Source organism: Urtica dioica, chromosome 4 (assembly GCF_054948205.1).
Source record: "Urtica dioica subsp. dioica isolate 48M chromosome 4, U.dioica_male_clone48M_v1_H2, whole genome shotgun sequence".
NCBI lineage: Eukaryota > Viridiplantae > Streptophyta > Magnoliopsida > Rosales > Urticaceae > Urtica > Urtica dioica.
The window spans coordinates 795,241-812,259 of NC_142759.1; the positions used below are offsets into that span (position 1 = coordinate 795,241).

A 17,019-nucleotide genomic window follows, 5' to 3' on the forward strand; every position below is an offset into this window, starting at 1 on the left:
TGTAAAGGAAAATATGCTCATTCTCCTCGACACACTTCAATCATTCTCCTCCACAAAAAAAAAAAAAAAAAAAAAAAAAAAAAAAAAAAAAGGATGTCTTTATATTAATAATTATAATAAATAAATCATAAGGGCACAGTGGTCGCTATTCTATTACAATAATTGAAGATGGGTTTTTTGACCAATGACTACTACCATATTGAAATGCCATTATTCTGTACAATCTTAATTTGGTTACTGGCTTGCTTTGGCATTGCATTGTAATAGATGTTTTATTGTTGTATTTTTTTTTTTTTTTTTTTTTGCACGCTGCATGTATGTATTTGACGCTACGTCACCGTCTTTTATTATGTTTGATTTGTAATCTCAGGAGTCTACAACTCTACATATACATGTTTGTATTATTGTTATACTTCTATTGTTGCATATAATGAAATAACTATATAATAGTTCGTGTGAGTGTAACGGGTTTGTATCCCGATCCAAAAAAGAGTGTAACGGGTTTGTACTTTTTTATTTTTATTTTTTAACAAGAAGAGGAAAGGGTCTCAAAGGGTAATCACGATTAGAAAGGACATATCTGTCAAAATCTGATCTCAAAAAACATAAGGAGGTGAGCAATAACATTACATGAACTGGATTTGCAATCCGTCGCCGTATATACAGCTTTGTTCCCCTGCAAGTAATTTCAATAAACAAAAATTGGATATCGCTTTTTTACATCAAGGGAAACGGATTGCAAGTTGAGTTAATTAATGAGTCAACTGTTAGAACCATACCCAATTTTCATTAGTCTCGTTTCACTCGCAGCCATCAATGTTAACTACATGTGAAACACGGTTGTTCACAAGCCCATAAGTAACTTAGATTATCAATTTGATACCCAGAAAGAGACATGTTAAGGGTTTGGAACCATGAAAAATATGTGTGAAAGTCTAAAATAGTTCTTCGACAATTCGCATCTGGTGAATATTCTTGAGGTGAGTTTGTCCCCGAACAAAGTCACCTTCCACGTGCCGAATTGGCAAACGAATACGGAACACTTCTTGGGCACAACTGAGGATAGTCAATGTTGAGCGAGCTGATTTAACCTATTAAGTCAATGTCGAATTCTATATGAATTTACGCATTCTTTTTTAGATGTTGTGTCATCATATTTTGAGCCAAGGTGTGAAGGCCTTGTGTGAAACGTATGGCAATCCGGCTCGAATAGCATCTTGGTAGTGCGAGGTCTCGTCTCAAGCGAAAACACGTCTCTCTGTGAAAGCTGATACGTCTATTCCATTGAACGGCCTAGGCATATATAGGGAGTGGAATGCATAGTAGAACTCCATATTTGGAGTTTCACTATTCATTAACTCTATTATGGACTGAGAAATTGGATTGCAGCAATCTCAACTTCATTTTGTTACATCTCACTCTATTATGGAGTGGGTTGGAGATGCACTAAAGTGAACTAAAATCGTTCAGTAAATTAAAAATACTTTCAAAAAATAATAAGTTAATTAATTATAATCAGTGGCTAATTAATTATAATTAATATAATATTGGCTATTTAACAAATAATAAGTTTAATGTGGCTTAATTGTTTATAAATTTCTTTAAAAAAAAGGCATGGTATATAATTTATACAATATTAAATTGACGAAAGATTACTCGACCTAGGCTAAAGTTTAATTTTTCATTTTCAAACTGTCTTGCAATTTTTTCATTTTATGGAAATATTGTTCTTCATTATACTGTTTTTTCCTTCTTTTATTTTATTTTATTTTAAGAAAAAATAATAATTACTTAAAAAATTTTAATTTTTAATTTATTAAATATTCTTGGTTGTCTACTTTGTATCAAATTGGCCAATTTTCAGCTCATATAGTTAAAAATATTACGTATTATTTTACTCTCTAGCAAATATCAAGTTTTATTATGTAAGCATTTTTATTTTATTAATTTATAGTCTTCTATTTTAGCACAACTTGTTTGAACTTTGAATTAGAAAGGTCTATAGAAATCCCACTCTAACCCCAGATAAAATATATGCAATGAAACACTACTAACAAATATGTACACATATATGCTTTTTCATATACATTGTGTAGTTATTTACAAATTCCTAAGATCTGCATAAGTAGAAATATGGATGTCACAGCACTCGGCGTCCCAAGAGAAGTCCATTCTCATCCCTTGGATTATCTTCTGATCCCACTCCGACGACTTCTTTTCCTTTTAAAACACACAGTCGAATTTATTTAGCTTTACTTCTTATATCACAGTTTATATAAAGAAAACTCAACATAAAACTGTGAAGAAAGACGTACGATTTCATCAAGAGCTTCGCTAAGCGGCATATCTCTGAATGTAGAGCTTATAAACTGAGAGAATTTATTGGTCCCGTTGTCGTGATCGACGAAAGGTCTTCACAAAAACATTGAGAGAACAAAATAGTCAATTACTGTTTTCGATGTGTGTGTGTGTGAGAGAGAGAGAGATACCGGAATATGCTTTTACTGGAGTTTATTACCAGCGGGGCTGCTCCGTATCTCAATGCCTTGAGCTACATTATCAACACAAACGAAAAAAAAATTTGAAATTGCAAGCCATTAAACGGTTTTAAAAATAAAAATGAATATATAGACAAATAAGGTTCCGAGGAAACTACCAGTTCATTAGTAATAAACTACCAGTTCCATGGCTCTATAGTGCACGTATCTCAATTTTAGTAATAAACTCGTTTTCGTTTCACATAAGTGTTTGATTTTCCAAATGGTTTCCAACTCATAGTTTTATTGGACCTACAAATTGTTCAAATGATGAGTTAAAGACCCGTCGACCCCAATACCCGGAAATTTCTCTTAAATCATTGGTTGTAATATTTACACATAAGATGTGTAAATAAGGGTGGAGTGTATTTTTTATTCGTTCAATTTTTGGTTTTTAGGACTATTGTGTTTGTACTATCGATTTGATAAAAATGACAAAATCGTACCTTAAAATACATAAATATGTCACATATACTCATTTTGTTGACTTTTTCTAGACTTTTTAACTTTGATTTTTTTGGGGTACAATTCTGAATGTGTGGATTCTGTACCAATCTCTCTCTCTCTCTCTCTCTCTCTCTCTCTCTCTCTCTCTCTCAAAATAGAGGAGATTGAGTCAAGTTTAGATATTTAAACTTTATCCTAATTTTAATTTTAGTCTGCTTGGTTGATTTGACTAATACAGTTTTGGTTTACTTGAGATAAAAGTTAGACTTAGAACAACTTCAACATCAAATCCCAAAAGAAACGAGATACCAGCAATATAATATTATTAAAAACGACTTTTTATAATGTATATAATAATGAATAAATAAAAACTTTAATAAAAATTATAATTGAAAATTACAAGTCCCATAAGAGTAACTATTTTCCTTATTACTTAAGTACGCGAGTAGGTACAACCCAGATTGATCTCTGACTCTTCATCCTAGAGAGAATACTTGCATCAATACTAAAATGACTTTCAATGTTACCAGTTTCGATGTCATATATACCCATGTCTTGAGTCAGCGGTGCATAATCGACGACCCTATGGACATCACAATAAAAATGCACTTGAGTAAAGTACACGCAATTCCGTCTAATACCCGTAACATTGGAAGCATTAACACACACCGGTGAATTGTCACCCAAAAATAAAGCCATATTCCCAATACTCTTTAACGGAATCCATGCTCTTTTTTCAAAATCCAACCTAAGGGTTTTGAAACTTTTTGTCTTGCGAACAACGCGATTATCATTGTCTCGGCTATACTCGGCGAATCTCTCCACACTCCAAAGGTTTCCACGATTTGACTCGACTAGATATGTTGTAGCGTAGAAATATTTAGTAAAATGTATGTTTGAATTACGTCTGGGTGCCAATATCAACTCTTGAGTCGATCCGCTCGGGTCATCAAGATCGATAGAAACTAGAGCACGATGACGTGTCGAGGCATAAAGTCGATTCTTATGAACAATGACGCTCTCTAGAATAGGATAATCACCTTCTAATTCCACGCCAACCATTCGATTCCATGAAGAGTCTTTAGTGAGCCTATAAAACACTAGTCCCATATGTGCTGTGTTTAAGAAGATAGTGCATTCCTTGGGATTTTCAATGGGATCTGATGTGATCAAAACTTTATGCACAAAATTACTATACCTTGGTTCCCCGGAAAAATTGTCATAATCAGAATCGCCTGGCTCTTGAAAAACACTTTCTAGGCTTGGAAGATGAATAGTATACTTGGTATCACCTTGTTTTATCATTGAGAAGGGTTTGTAAAGTGTTACCCGCAAATCCCGAGAAACGGCCACAAGCCATCCATTGGAAGAGCTGCCAAAACGTGGCTTACACGGCACCGATGGTTTCCAAGATAAGAATTTGTTGTTGACAACATTGTAGATCGCGGTCTCATCTTCGTCTGAGAATAGCAGCAACATCGGGACTTGAGGTATTTTCTGTTCATTGTCCTTGAATACCCAAAGCCATCTAATGCAAGCTGCTCCAAAGTGTAAACGATCCTTTTTTGACTCCAACTTCTCGATTACCAACTCTAGTAAATGTTGTGGAATTATTTTTTTCCAACCTACGATCACAATCAAATATACAAATTTAATCACACGCTGAAACAGGAGAACACTGCTAGAAATATAATTAGTTCATAGAAAACACGCCTAATATAAGAAGAAGAAGAAGAATAATATGAATTGAAATTAAGAAGAAGAATACCTTGGGATTCAATTTGGCTAGCTCGCTCCATGTTTGGGTATAACCCTGTTTGGATCTTTTTTTTTTTAATAAAATACCAACAGCAATAATAGAGAAACGTTTTCTATCGATTTTATGAGCTTCGGAAACAAACGTAATGAATAAAAGCAAGAGAGAGATTACTCTATTTATATGCGAGAATGAAAACTAATCCGACTCCTAATGTAATTAGAATTCTAATTTTAACGGAAATTGTATATTACCTGTTTTTTTTTCTTTTACGGCAAAAAAAAAATTGTATATTACCTGTTACCTAAATATAAAAGAATATATTTGAGATTCCCACGATATATTCTACCTGACACGTGGCCGTCCATGTTCGTAATGAACTAACGATCATGTTTTTATATTGTTTGATAGGAACCCTGAAAAAGGCAAAGAGTGACGAGAAGTTGTGGCATGCAAAAGAAGGTGACTGGATATTCTTTGATGAAATCTCAATGGTCTTTTTCACTCTTATAACAACTCCACTGGAGATTCCACTCTTTTTGAACTTCTGGGTACGTACTAAAATGAAAGAAATAAGCATCTCTGTATGTTGATAATTATTATGAGATGTTACTATTTTTGTTTCTATCAAAGAAAGGTTTCGTGGGTTCAGGTCAAATTTTATTGTGGAAGGAAGCTGGAGTATGAAACAAGGCAGTGCAAGAAACACAAGAACGAGCGAGATTTCATCACCGCTGTCGAGTTCTCTACCGAAACTCCTTACGGAGAAAAGCAATTGTGCTAATCAGTGACGGAGCCAGAAAAGCCCATCAGGGGGGGCTAATTTGAAAAAAAAGTTTCAGGGGGGGCTTAAATGTAAATTTTCAAGGATAAAAAATGTAATTTTTTTTTTAAAATGGGCAAAAAGTGCAAAAAAAAAAATTTCAAACACAAATTTTTACATCTGAAAGCGACTATTTACTTAAAATTCACCAAACGTTAACTATTTAACAATGTCAAACGTTTAAGTTAGCTATTTTTCTATTGGACAAAAAAAACACTGTAGAAGTCGACCGGTGTAAACGGAGTGTTATATCTCCACCACACAAAAGCTTGTTCAACTCCAAAGAAGTTTTATTAAACGAATTTGCAAACAAAATGTCGATAATTAAATTACCCTTTCAAACAAATACATAAACTTATTAATGAAAGTAGAAATTCTACATTTGAACAAAAACCACGGTTGAAATTCCCTCAAACAGATCATGGGGATCCACCGGATGCGGGCCACGATGCGGTGCACGCACTCCTCGCCGATCACAAACAGAAAGTCGGGGATGCCCAGCGCCAGGTTCCAGCGCAGGACGATCATCCCCGACACCGCGTACAGCACCTGCGCCAGGAACAGCACCCTCCTCGGCGGGTACTCCTTCAGCGTCTTGTGGTATATCACCACTCCCACCATCGAACCCATCGCCCCTATTGCGTATATCATCCCTACAAACTCCTGCCATATGGTCTTACTATAGGTGTCTAGACCTCACATGAGCGATGACGAGTTTCTCGAGGGAGCTCTGGCTAGGTACAGAGGGTTTCTCCACCTAATAAGGAGAAACAGAGAGCGGTCTCTTAAGTGCTTTTGCGTTCCGACCTACGATATCGACCTCTTATGGCACTCTCATCAACTGAACCCGGCGGCTTACTGTGAAGACCTGACACAGCTGATCGGAAAGGTCTTGGAGCACGACGACACGGATTCGGACAGAACCAAAGGGATGAAACTCGACGTCGGGTTTTCCGGGACTACAAAGCAGTACGAAGGCGCGTTCGGTAGAAGGTACTGGAAGGCCGGGGCGATGTACAGAGGAAGTACTCCGACCGCGGTCACGAAAACTCCTTTCTCGTCTGAAACGATCAACAAAAAGGTGGTTATGTCAGATGAGTTTAAACACGTGATTCAGATTCCGGAGGCTAAGTCTGTGGAGGTACATTTCGCTTGAATTCTGTTTCCTGTTTGTCAATTGTACTTTCTTAGAAGAAGTTAAGGTTAGCTTAGCCTATGATAATTCTTCAACTTTGCCACTCAAATTTTACAAAGCCTGTACTTTTGAAGCTGATAGTTTTGGTTTACTCCGAACTCTGTATGTTTGTGTTCACGTTTCCATAAATCTTCGAAAACGTACGTTCTGATTATCCATTGCTGTCCTTTTCTATGCAGGTGTTTTTGGAGTTTGTGGAAGTCAGGAACTTACCCGAGGGGCACAAAGGAAACCTCACAGTCTCGTTCAGTAAAACACAACCCGATATTCTCTTTGATGCAACGCGGAAGCTAACTATATTATCCGAGTCTAAAGCGAAACGAGTCTCATCTTTCCATTGTGAACCTACCGGAGAGCTTCTCTTCGAACTCTTATCCCAGTCACCTTCCACCTTGTCAATCACAAAGGCACCAAAGACGTTGGGCACGGCTTCGCTCGCTCTAAATGACCTTTTGGTCCCCAACTCTAACCTCTACGGAGAAAAATGGTTAGACTTGGCTCCAAGCTCTGGAAATGTGAGTTCAAACCCGATTCAACTACGGGTCGCTGCCTCGATCACGATCCCAGTCTCAGCGGAACGCGTGATTCACATGGTTCACTCTCGACCGTCGCTGAAGATTTCTTGCTTCTTGCCCTTTCCTGGAGTGATGAAAGATGATAAGAGCAAAACCCACGTCATCGACGAAGCTGGTAACAAGCTCATCAGCCTTCAGATGATTAGGTATGCTTTTCGTTACGACTGGACTTTTACATTGCAAAGTGTACGTCACTGTTTGTGTTTCGATGATGTGTATCAATGAAGTTAATGCTCATGTTTTTTGATTGCTATATAGGAATCCTGAAAAGGCAAAGGGCAAAGATAAGTTGTTGTGGCAAAAGAAGGTGACTGGGTTAACATCGTCCGGTGAGACGTGCAGTCTTGCTGAATATGTTGGGAATGGCTGGTCTTTGATGAAATCTCAATGGTCTCTTAACTCTTATAACAACCCCACTGGAGATTCCCCTCTTTTTGAGCTTCTGGGTACTAAAATGGTATAAAACTACTTCTCATCAATTACAAAAATTTGCTGGACTACATGTTATCTTGGAACTACTGCCATGACTTTCTCCTCTCTCTCTATAGACTTGGGATTTTCTTATGAATCATGAAATCCCAATGGATGTTTGTCTTATCAAATCTGTTGTGGTGGTTTCAGGTCAAATTTTACGGTGGAAGAAAGCTGGAGTATGAAACAAGGCAATGCCAGAAACACAAGAACGAGCGAGATTTCATCACTGCTGTCGAGTTCTCTACCGAAACTCCTTACGGAAAAGCAATTGCGCTAATCAACTTGAAATCTGGACTTCTTAGGGTACAGCTCATGTTTTAAATTTTTATTTTTTAATCATAATCAGTCATTGATATCGTTTATTCTTTCTCTCTTTTTAGGTGAAGGAGGAGTGGATGGTGATTCCGAGTTTCATATCATTCATGATACTATCAGACATGGTGAAAGACCACTACGAGAGGAGCTGTAAACTCCGGCGGATGCGGTGGTTGCGGTGCCGGCGGATGCGGTGGTTGCGGTGCCGGAGGATGTGGAGGAGCTGTCAACTCCGGCGGATGCGGTGGCTGCGGCGCCGGAGGATGTGGCGGCTGCGGTGCCGGAGGATGTGGCAACGGGAAATATGCGGTGTCAGAAACCAATAATATGGCGGTTCTGGCACTCAACCAGCCAATCGCTGCTTGATGATGTGGATGTTTATTGGTTGGACCTACCTGCTTCCGGGGCCGGCCTGGTTTCCTTGTATTTTCTTGTGTGGTGATGATGTTGTCAATGGTGTGTCTTGTTGTGAATGTCTCTGTTTATTTTGAACCTGCAGTTTCTGGGGCTCTTGCAATGCACATATCTCAAATTTCTGAAATAAAGAGAGAAAGAGACTCGCTTTAGTTTCATACACGTGTCTGATTTTCCAAATGGTTCTGAACTCGTAGTTTAATTGGATTTATAAGTTGTTCAAACAATAGGTTAGAGAAGATAAATTTCATTTTGTAGACCTAAAAACTATCAAAATATCAAGACTAGACTCATTAGTTTAATAATATCCGAAATTGGACTTTTGGATACTTTTCGGACAAAAATGCCCTTGCAAGTCCATATATGTATAAAAAGCATCGGATTTCATCGGATTTTGGAAGATTTCATCGGATTTTGAACACAAAATTTGGGTTGAAGGTCATCGGAAAAATCCGATGAGATCTCATCGGATTTTTCCAAGTTTTTCAAAAAACTCTCACTATGGAAAAATCCGATGAATCTTATCAGATCTTTTTTTAGCAACTGATTAAATACGTAAGTTTGTTTTGTTTCCTTATTTCTTTTCCATATATATCGGACGTTATTAATTTCAAAATTCCACGAGAAGATATTAGTTGTATTTCATAGTTTTTTTCAAGCGCTCAATTTTTTCATTCAAACGTAAGAAAATTGCAGCGTTTCACACGATGGCTGGATTTTCTTTGATGGAATCAGGTGTGGTTCTTTAATTTTTTAATATGTTTGTCATTCTCGCACTGGTTTACATAAAATAACCATTTTATTTACATATATTTAATGTCGTCGTTATGTTGCAGTTAAGCTTTTTGAAGGACAATGGCTGAAAAATCATAATTCATTGTCAACCGATGAAAATATAGAATGTAATCAAAATGGAGGAGGCGACATGTGTACACCGCCTCCGCATAAGCCATTGGAGGAGGCGAAGGGAAAATTGTCTCTGTCGGGTTACTAGGGGATTTCGAGAGCGAAGATAACGTTTGAGGACGGGATGGCCGTGGAATTGCTTCATGGTTTTGATTTATTTCTATTGATATATTTGTTGTTTTGAAATATTGTTGAATCTTGGATGTGTAGATTGAAGATCTAATGGAGGTTATTTGTCGTTGTGAATTTTTTTTGAATTTTTATAGCCATGAGATAATTATTCCGCTGAGAAACACCACGTTTCGAAGAGTTTTGTAGATATAGGAAACCTGGGCGTTTGATCTCTTGTTCAAACGAAGTTGCGTCAATCTAATTTGGGGTGCCCAGATTTTTCATAAATAGTTGTATTCAATTGTAAATAGTTGTAAATATTAGTGTAAATATTGTTACGTTTATGTCTTTCTGATTTGTCTTTGTGTAATCATTTGTAAATAGTTGTAAATAATAGTGTAATCAGTTGTAAATAACTGTAAATAATAGTGTAAATAGTTATAACAATAATAAAAATTATAATCGGCAGTTTTTTTTTTTAACTTGAATTTTATTTTCCGGAAATTCTGTTTGATTTTGAATTTAATTTTTTTTTACAGTATATGAGAATAACATTTTAGGCAAATTAGTTTTAATTTTGGAATATTGGGTCAATCTAAAGAATATTTCCCTATTTATCGCATTTAGTTGTGAGATTCAAGCCATTTAGTCTTTAATGATACTTAATATTGGATTGAATATTGATATATTACGTGTATTAAGCAGTTAAAACATTCAAATCTTTTTATGTTAGACGGTTTAGTTTTAAATTTGAATTATTCGGTCAATCTAAAGAATAACTCCTCATTAATTAGTATTTAGTTATGAGATTACGTATATTTAGTATTTAATGGTATAAAATATCTGATCAAATATTAGTATATTACGTGTACTACTATACATGTAAGCTATTCAAATCTTTTTTGTAAGTCACAATTTGAATTATATAATCAAATATTTACGTGTATTTAGCCTTTGACTTTAAGTATATATGCTCTGTCTGATCGCCTACCTGATCAAATCGATGGTCTTTGACTCCGTAGAACGTATTCATCGTTTGCCTCCTTTCGCCGAAGTTCCTAAAAATTATGATACCATTATATTTTTTTTCTTGGTGTGTGCAGAAATTCATGACAACAACTTAAAAACATTTCAAGTTTAGTAACTTGTCAACTTCATATACCACAAAATCTGTCACGACCCGCGACCTCTCGTCGCCGGTTCACGAGCCGCGACGGTGGGTTACGTCACAAGTCTCAACATCAATATAATAATATATCTCATATCAACAGAAACAGAATCAAATAAACATAATAATCATAATACTTATGTTAAACATAATACGATAACATATAAGTATTATAAGTCGTTATATAAAAACCTGGGTAAATTTTTCGTTTTTCTCAATTCAAACTTTGAGTCTCACTACAACTCTAAATATTTACATAACAGCTCCTGGGTTTACGTATAATTACAGGAGAGAGTTTTAGGAGCGTAGTTTACGGAAGGGTTTCAACAAAATATAGTTATAACTATAGAAGAGGTTGATCCCGAGTGAGTCTCCATAGCCCAAAGGTCAAGAGATACACGTCCGGTCTTCGTCTTCAACTCCTTGCTCACATCGGCGCCTTGCCCTTTTCTACATTACCAAGGGTCATAAACTATGAGTCGATTGACTCAGCAAGTGGGAGTCTAACTTCGAAAATAAAGCGACTAATTGCCATGTGATAACATGTGATGTGCAAACAAACACATAAGAATGCAAGGATGCAAATCTAACAAGTTCTAGAGCATGACTGATGCGCGCATACTCTAACTAATACTTGTCGTCTTTAAGGTTACACACATCCCCCGCTATAACCTCTAGAACGACAAGAGACCAGCCTTGGACTTCGAGCAGCAGTCGTCCGACGACCTAAGAGTTTTAACGTTAGTCTGGGATCCACTAATGGTACCAACTTCATTCGACGTCGGCGCAACCCCCAGGCCGTCATAGCCCGTCAAGGTGCATTCTTCAAGTCTTCATAACCTGGCATCAAGATCGGGTGCGACTCTTGGTCGACTTCCCGATAAATGAGTACTCAGCGCCATCCCCCAGGCCCTCATAGCCCGTCAGGGTTCATTTCATTTTGGTACCATCGACACAACAATTCTTTAAGGTTCGGGTACTCTGCTGCTCAGCGCCATCCCCCAGGCCCTCATAGCCCGTCAGGGTTCATTTCATTTTGGTACCATCGACACAACAATTCTTTAAGGTTCGGGTACTCTGCTGCACTCAGAGTACACACCTATGCTACTTACAGGAGAGCGACTCAGGATAAATCCTGAAAGAAATTTCATTTCCCTTTTATGCTCGTTAGTGTTTTAGGTTGAAGACTCGGGATGTGACTCCCGGTACTTCTACCCTCGATTTGAATTCGAGAGTTAAACATGGCTCTCCTGTCTCCCCCGTTCTAACGGGTCAATCACAAATCCTAAGGAATGATTATATCACGTAGCAGAGGCTGGGTTTCACAAATCTTACGTTTGAACTTATTGAGCGAACTCACGCTAAGTTTTCAGGAAAAGCGGCCGAAGCCTTAATCTTTGAGATTATTCGATTTTAAAGCTTTTCCTATTCTTGTTTACTAACAAGCAATAATGCACGTAAACAAGGTTATTCCCTTGGTATGTAGTTGACTTAAGTCTCCACACTTACCCGGAAAAGATCGTCTGAAACTTGTTGACTTCCGGAGTTTCCTTTCTTTTCACGTTTCCCGAGACTCTACACGTCCTGGAGCGTTAACACGTTCTGAAGCGTCGAAAAACTAAAACCCGAAGTTGAAAACTCATTAGTCAATGATTCGGGAGGTGATGACAAGCTTAAGGTTCGTTATCGGGATTCATGCGAGTCGGTTCAAGGGTTCGAGAATTTAATTCACTTATTTCCCGGCTTTTCGGAATTTAAACTTATTCAAGACTCGTACGAATTCGTACCAGAGAATGAGTACGAAATAAAATCCAAATCATTATTTAAACGAGTCTTAAATAAATTTAATCGAATAATCCGAAAAATCATACAAACCAAGAATTTTGAATTAATTAACCAGAAATTAAATTCTCGAACATTCTCAAATAAATAATTAATGATCCTTGAATTCAAATCTCAAATCCAAAAAGTAAGACTCGAGTCTAACGCTATAAAGCGATAAACGACTCACGAGTGAGATCGAGCTTTAGAAATCTTTTTTCTGAATTCTCTAACTTTCCGGCTTCAACGCGTTCAGTTCTGCCGGATCTAGCTCGTCTCGACCTGATCTGTGACTGAGCTGTGAAATTCAGAAAACGAACATCGCGATCAATTCATAACATCCAACTCCCGACTCGAAACTTAGAATCCGAAATCGAACCTCTAACAACATAACTCTCAAGTCTAACATAACTCGTCACAACATTTTCAACTTGTCAAAAAAAAAATCATATAACTTATCACAAAATCCACATTTCAATCTCAAAATCGAACTAATCGAATTCGAAACGAAATATCTCATCTCAAATCATATCCACCAATTCCAAAACCAAATTCTCGAGATTCAAACTTACTTCCAAATCAAATCCCGATTAAAAATCTCAATTCTCAAATCCATATAATGATTTCAAACTAGAATTCCCAAATCCTCAAATTTACCAAATCCAATCCACTCACCAAATCAAACCGAGCAAACATATCAAATCTCAAATCCATTTTTCCAAATCAAGTTCTCAAATCAAACCAATCACCAAAAATTTCCGAGGCTCAGATTTCATCATCACAAAACAGTCAAAATGAATCAGCCAAACAAAAGAATGTTCACGGCCAAAAACACACACACAGCCACAACAAGTCACACAGCCATAACAATCATACACGGCCAAGCATAAAACACGGCCAACTCAAGTCCTGAACCAAACCTCGCCAATTTCCAAGTTCGTCTCACAATTTCCAGCCAAAAAGATTCACACGGCCAACTCAAATAACCCAGCTAAAACTCGTTCAAAATCATACCAAATCCGAAATCAATTGATAAATTCAAGCCTTAATCATCAAAACACAAGCTCAAAGAACAACGATCTTCAATCAATTCCTCATAAAACTCACGGATTAAGAAAAGCCCCAAATCAAATCAAGAACCCTAATTTCCAAATTGATTCTGGGTGAAAGAGAATTTCACCTTGCTTTGGATGGGTTTGAACTTCTCCGTCGTTCAATTTCTTCTTCACCGGCGTCTCCTTGCGGCGGCGCGCTCGGTCTTGGCTGGATGGCGCGCGCGAAGCTTGAGCTCGAGATGGCTGGACGAGCGCAAGCAAGGGAGGAGAAGGACTGAAGCGAGAGAGAGAGGTGACGGCGGTTGTGGTGGCTGAGCGGCGCGGCTGGTGGTGAGCGTCGGTGATTGAAATTTTTTTTTTCTTTGTTCCTTCTTTCTTGCAGGTCGCGCGATGGTGAGGAAGAGATGAAGATAAGTTTCTTCTTTGCACGTGAAGAAGAAAAGAGAAGGGGAAAGAACATTGGAGAAGAAGGAAAATAAATTATTTATTTATTAAATTCACTTTTCCTCCATCTTCTAAAATCAACCCCACTCTCACGTTTTTATTTTCAAATAGCTCCAAAAACGTTACAATCACGTCCTTGTCACAAAATTTTGTGACCAAAACCCGTACTCGCTTGAACTTTTAATTAAGTTATTCAAACCGAGACTTTCCTCATTCGTTCTTGATTAATTTAAATATATTTAAGGTTTCTCGAAAATAATTCTCATCCTTGAGAATTTATTTCTTAAATTAAATTCCGGCATATTTCCTCGGAATAATTTATTATTCGAGACGAACTCGATAAATCCTTTATTTATTCCGAGATTTTCCATTACCTTAAAATAATTTAAATTAACTCTCTAAACTTCAACGTCCATAATTCATTCAAGAACTTACTTGTAACACACGAAAGCTCATTTACTAACCGTAAATTACAAACGACGATATTCAAAAGTTTATCCTTTACATAAACCATCGGCCGTGTTCTCAGTTTCAAACAGCTCGGACACGTCTTCGGAGTTGGAGAAGATTTCTCTAGCTGCTTGCCAGATTTCCGCCGCTGTGGAGTAAAGAAGGAAGGTTTCCCCGATTTCGGGGTGCATGGAGTTTATAAGCCAGGACATCACCATATTATTTTCATCCTTCCAACTTTTGAACGTTGGATCTTCGCACTTCGGAGCTTTAGCTACGTCAGTGAGATAGTCATCCTTACTTCGTCCCGAGATGAACATGAGTACAGATTGAGACCACTGTAGAAAGTTGTGGCCATTGAGTTTGTGACTTGTTATATGTTGGGAGAATGAGTCGGGGTTTGACTGAGTGGGCGTAGTTTGTAAAGTGTTGTTGAACGCGGATGAGTTTTCGAAGGTGTTCATGGTGATTGAATTTCTGAGCTCTGATACCATGTAGAAATATGAATTCAAGCTAGAGAGAATATGGAGAATGAATCTCTTATATTTCATACTTGTTATGAGAGGTGAAACGTCTATTTATACATATAATGAAGATAAGTAAACATGATTGCATTACATGGAAACAAGGAAGAGTTAATCTAGGAAATATACAAAAATACATGGGAAATAGAGTATTGCAATTTCCAAGGATGATGGACCTTCCAAGGTTATGCATGGGCATTGTCTTTCTCCACTTATGTTTTCAACAGATTATGATAGATTTACCAAGGCAATAGAAAAAATAAGAGTCAAAACAAACTGATGAGAAAGATACCAGATAGGCTAGGCAAGGCTCGGCTCAGCTAAAAAAATGCCAAGAGACTCGGAAAACAGCTCGGATTTTCTCGGGAATTCGGGAATGAAGAAAAGGGCTGAACCAAAAATTGCAGTGAGGAAGAAGAAGCTTGGCTTTTAACGTAGGAGACTGATTAAAACTTAGTGAAGAAGAAGAAGAAGAAGAATTCAGAGCTTTGTTTTCTTCTTTCTTGATTTTGTACTTGAAAACAACCGTGCTCCAATCGTCCAGAATGTTCTCCATCTTCTCCGAAGCATTCTTGAGCTTTTGAAGCCATCTTTTCGCAGCGGCGTCATTCAGTTGCTTCTCTTCAGCATCCTGAAGAACAACTTGAATGTCCTCAAGATTATTCTTGAGCTTTTTGACATCTTCTTTGACTCATTTCACGAGCCTCATCTCCGACTCAATTCCATCGAATGCCATGGAACCCAGATGCTCAATTAGCAGCAACACCACAGCTTCAGCCATCTTCCAATTTCGGAACTTCTTTTAATCAACTCACTCACTCCAATGCTCTGCCAACGGTTGGTTTGTAAACTGGGCTGGACAGTAGAAACTCTTGTTTATTATATTTTCAGGCTCATATAATAATACAGAACCGTGTGTGTATTATACTTTGTGCAATCGTTGGTGACTGACTTGCTTCTGCATTGCATTGTAGTAAAGTTTATATTGTTGTAGCTTTTGTTTTCGCACGCTGATATCTGTGTATGTATGCATTTGACTTGTCAGGTGACCGTGTGTTTATTATGTTATCTTTGTGATACTATGTTTGTATTAGTGTTTAAATTCTATTGTTACATATTAATAACATACTATAATGGTTAGTGCGAGTGTAACAGGGTTGTATTTTTTTTATTGCAATTTTTACCTTATAATTTTAGCCCCAATTTATATATTTTATAATTTAGCATAAATTAGATTATGCTAAAAAGTCAGCCAAATTTGACGAATTCAGATTTTTATTTTGCAAAAGTTTATATGATGTATGTGATCAGTTTGAGGTTTTTTTTTTTTTTTTTTTTTTTTTTGAAGAAACAAAACTTACGTATATACAGAGGCAAAAGCCTTTGAGGAGCCAAAGGCTAAAATGAAATAGAAGAGATTCCCACGACTACGCATAGAGGCAATATCTTTTTTCCCTTGACAAGTTCTGTTGGGAATACACTTTAAACTCCTCACAAGAAGAAAGTGAGTTTCAACTTTTTCTTACAAATAGAAAGAGGGACCTTAATACAAAAAGCCGTAGACCTGTGGGACCACACGCCAGCCCCGACCGATCCAACGGAATCGACAATTAAGACAGATTACAATCTTTAAACTCTTGCTTTCTCTTTACAAAATAAAACTCGCACTATTTGCATTCCATCGATGTATATTCAGTACCGTTCTCCTGCAAGTAATTTCAATAAAAAAAATTTGGATTTGGCTTTTTACAATAAGAGAACCTGATTGCAAGTCTAGTTAATTAATGAGTCATTGTTAGAACCATACCCAATTTTCATTTGTCTCATTCCAATCGCAGCCATCGATGTTAAGTACAGTTGAAAGACGGTTGTTACCAGGCTCATAAGTAACTTAGATTGTCAATTTAATACCCAGAGAGAGACCTGTAAAGGATTTGGAACCAAGGAAAATCAGCTTGAAAGTCTGATATATTTCTTCTACGAGTCATAGTCTAGTGGTATTTC

General features: G+C 37.2%; 1 protein-coding gene, 1 long non-coding RNA gene and 1 pseudogene across 9 annotated transcripts in view; 1 reads left to right on the forward strand and 2 right to left on the reverse strand.

Annotated features, from left to right (window-relative positions):
- Positions 1–17,019, reverse strand: part of LOC149399009 (putative disease resistance protein RGA3) — a 28,928-nt gene that overhangs the window by 6,619 nt on the left and 5,290 nt on the right. The window lies entirely within an intron of this gene.
- Positions 2,032–2,718, reverse strand: LOC149399010 (uncharacterized). Of its 2 annotated transcripts, XR_016296760.1 has the most exons (4): positions 2,657–2,718; positions 2,490–2,551; positions 2,316–2,412; positions 2,032–2,220 (listed from the first exon to the last, which is right to left on the reverse strand). It is a non-coding gene; the product is annotated as an uncharacterized LOC149399010 (long non-coding RNA). The 2 variants fall into 2 exon arrangements; XR_016296759.1 differs by lacking the exon at positions 2,657–2,718 and having other exon boundaries at positions 2,490–2,618.
- Positions 5,985–8,694, forward strand: LOC149399011 (glycine-rich domain-containing protein 1-like; annotated as a pseudogene). Its single transcript, XR_016296554.1, has 6 exons — positions 5,985–6,155; positions 6,249–6,704; positions 6,938–7,479; positions 7,592–7,790; positions 7,955–8,110; positions 8,188–8,694. The product of XR_016296554.1 is annotated as a glycine-rich domain-containing protein 1-like (transcript).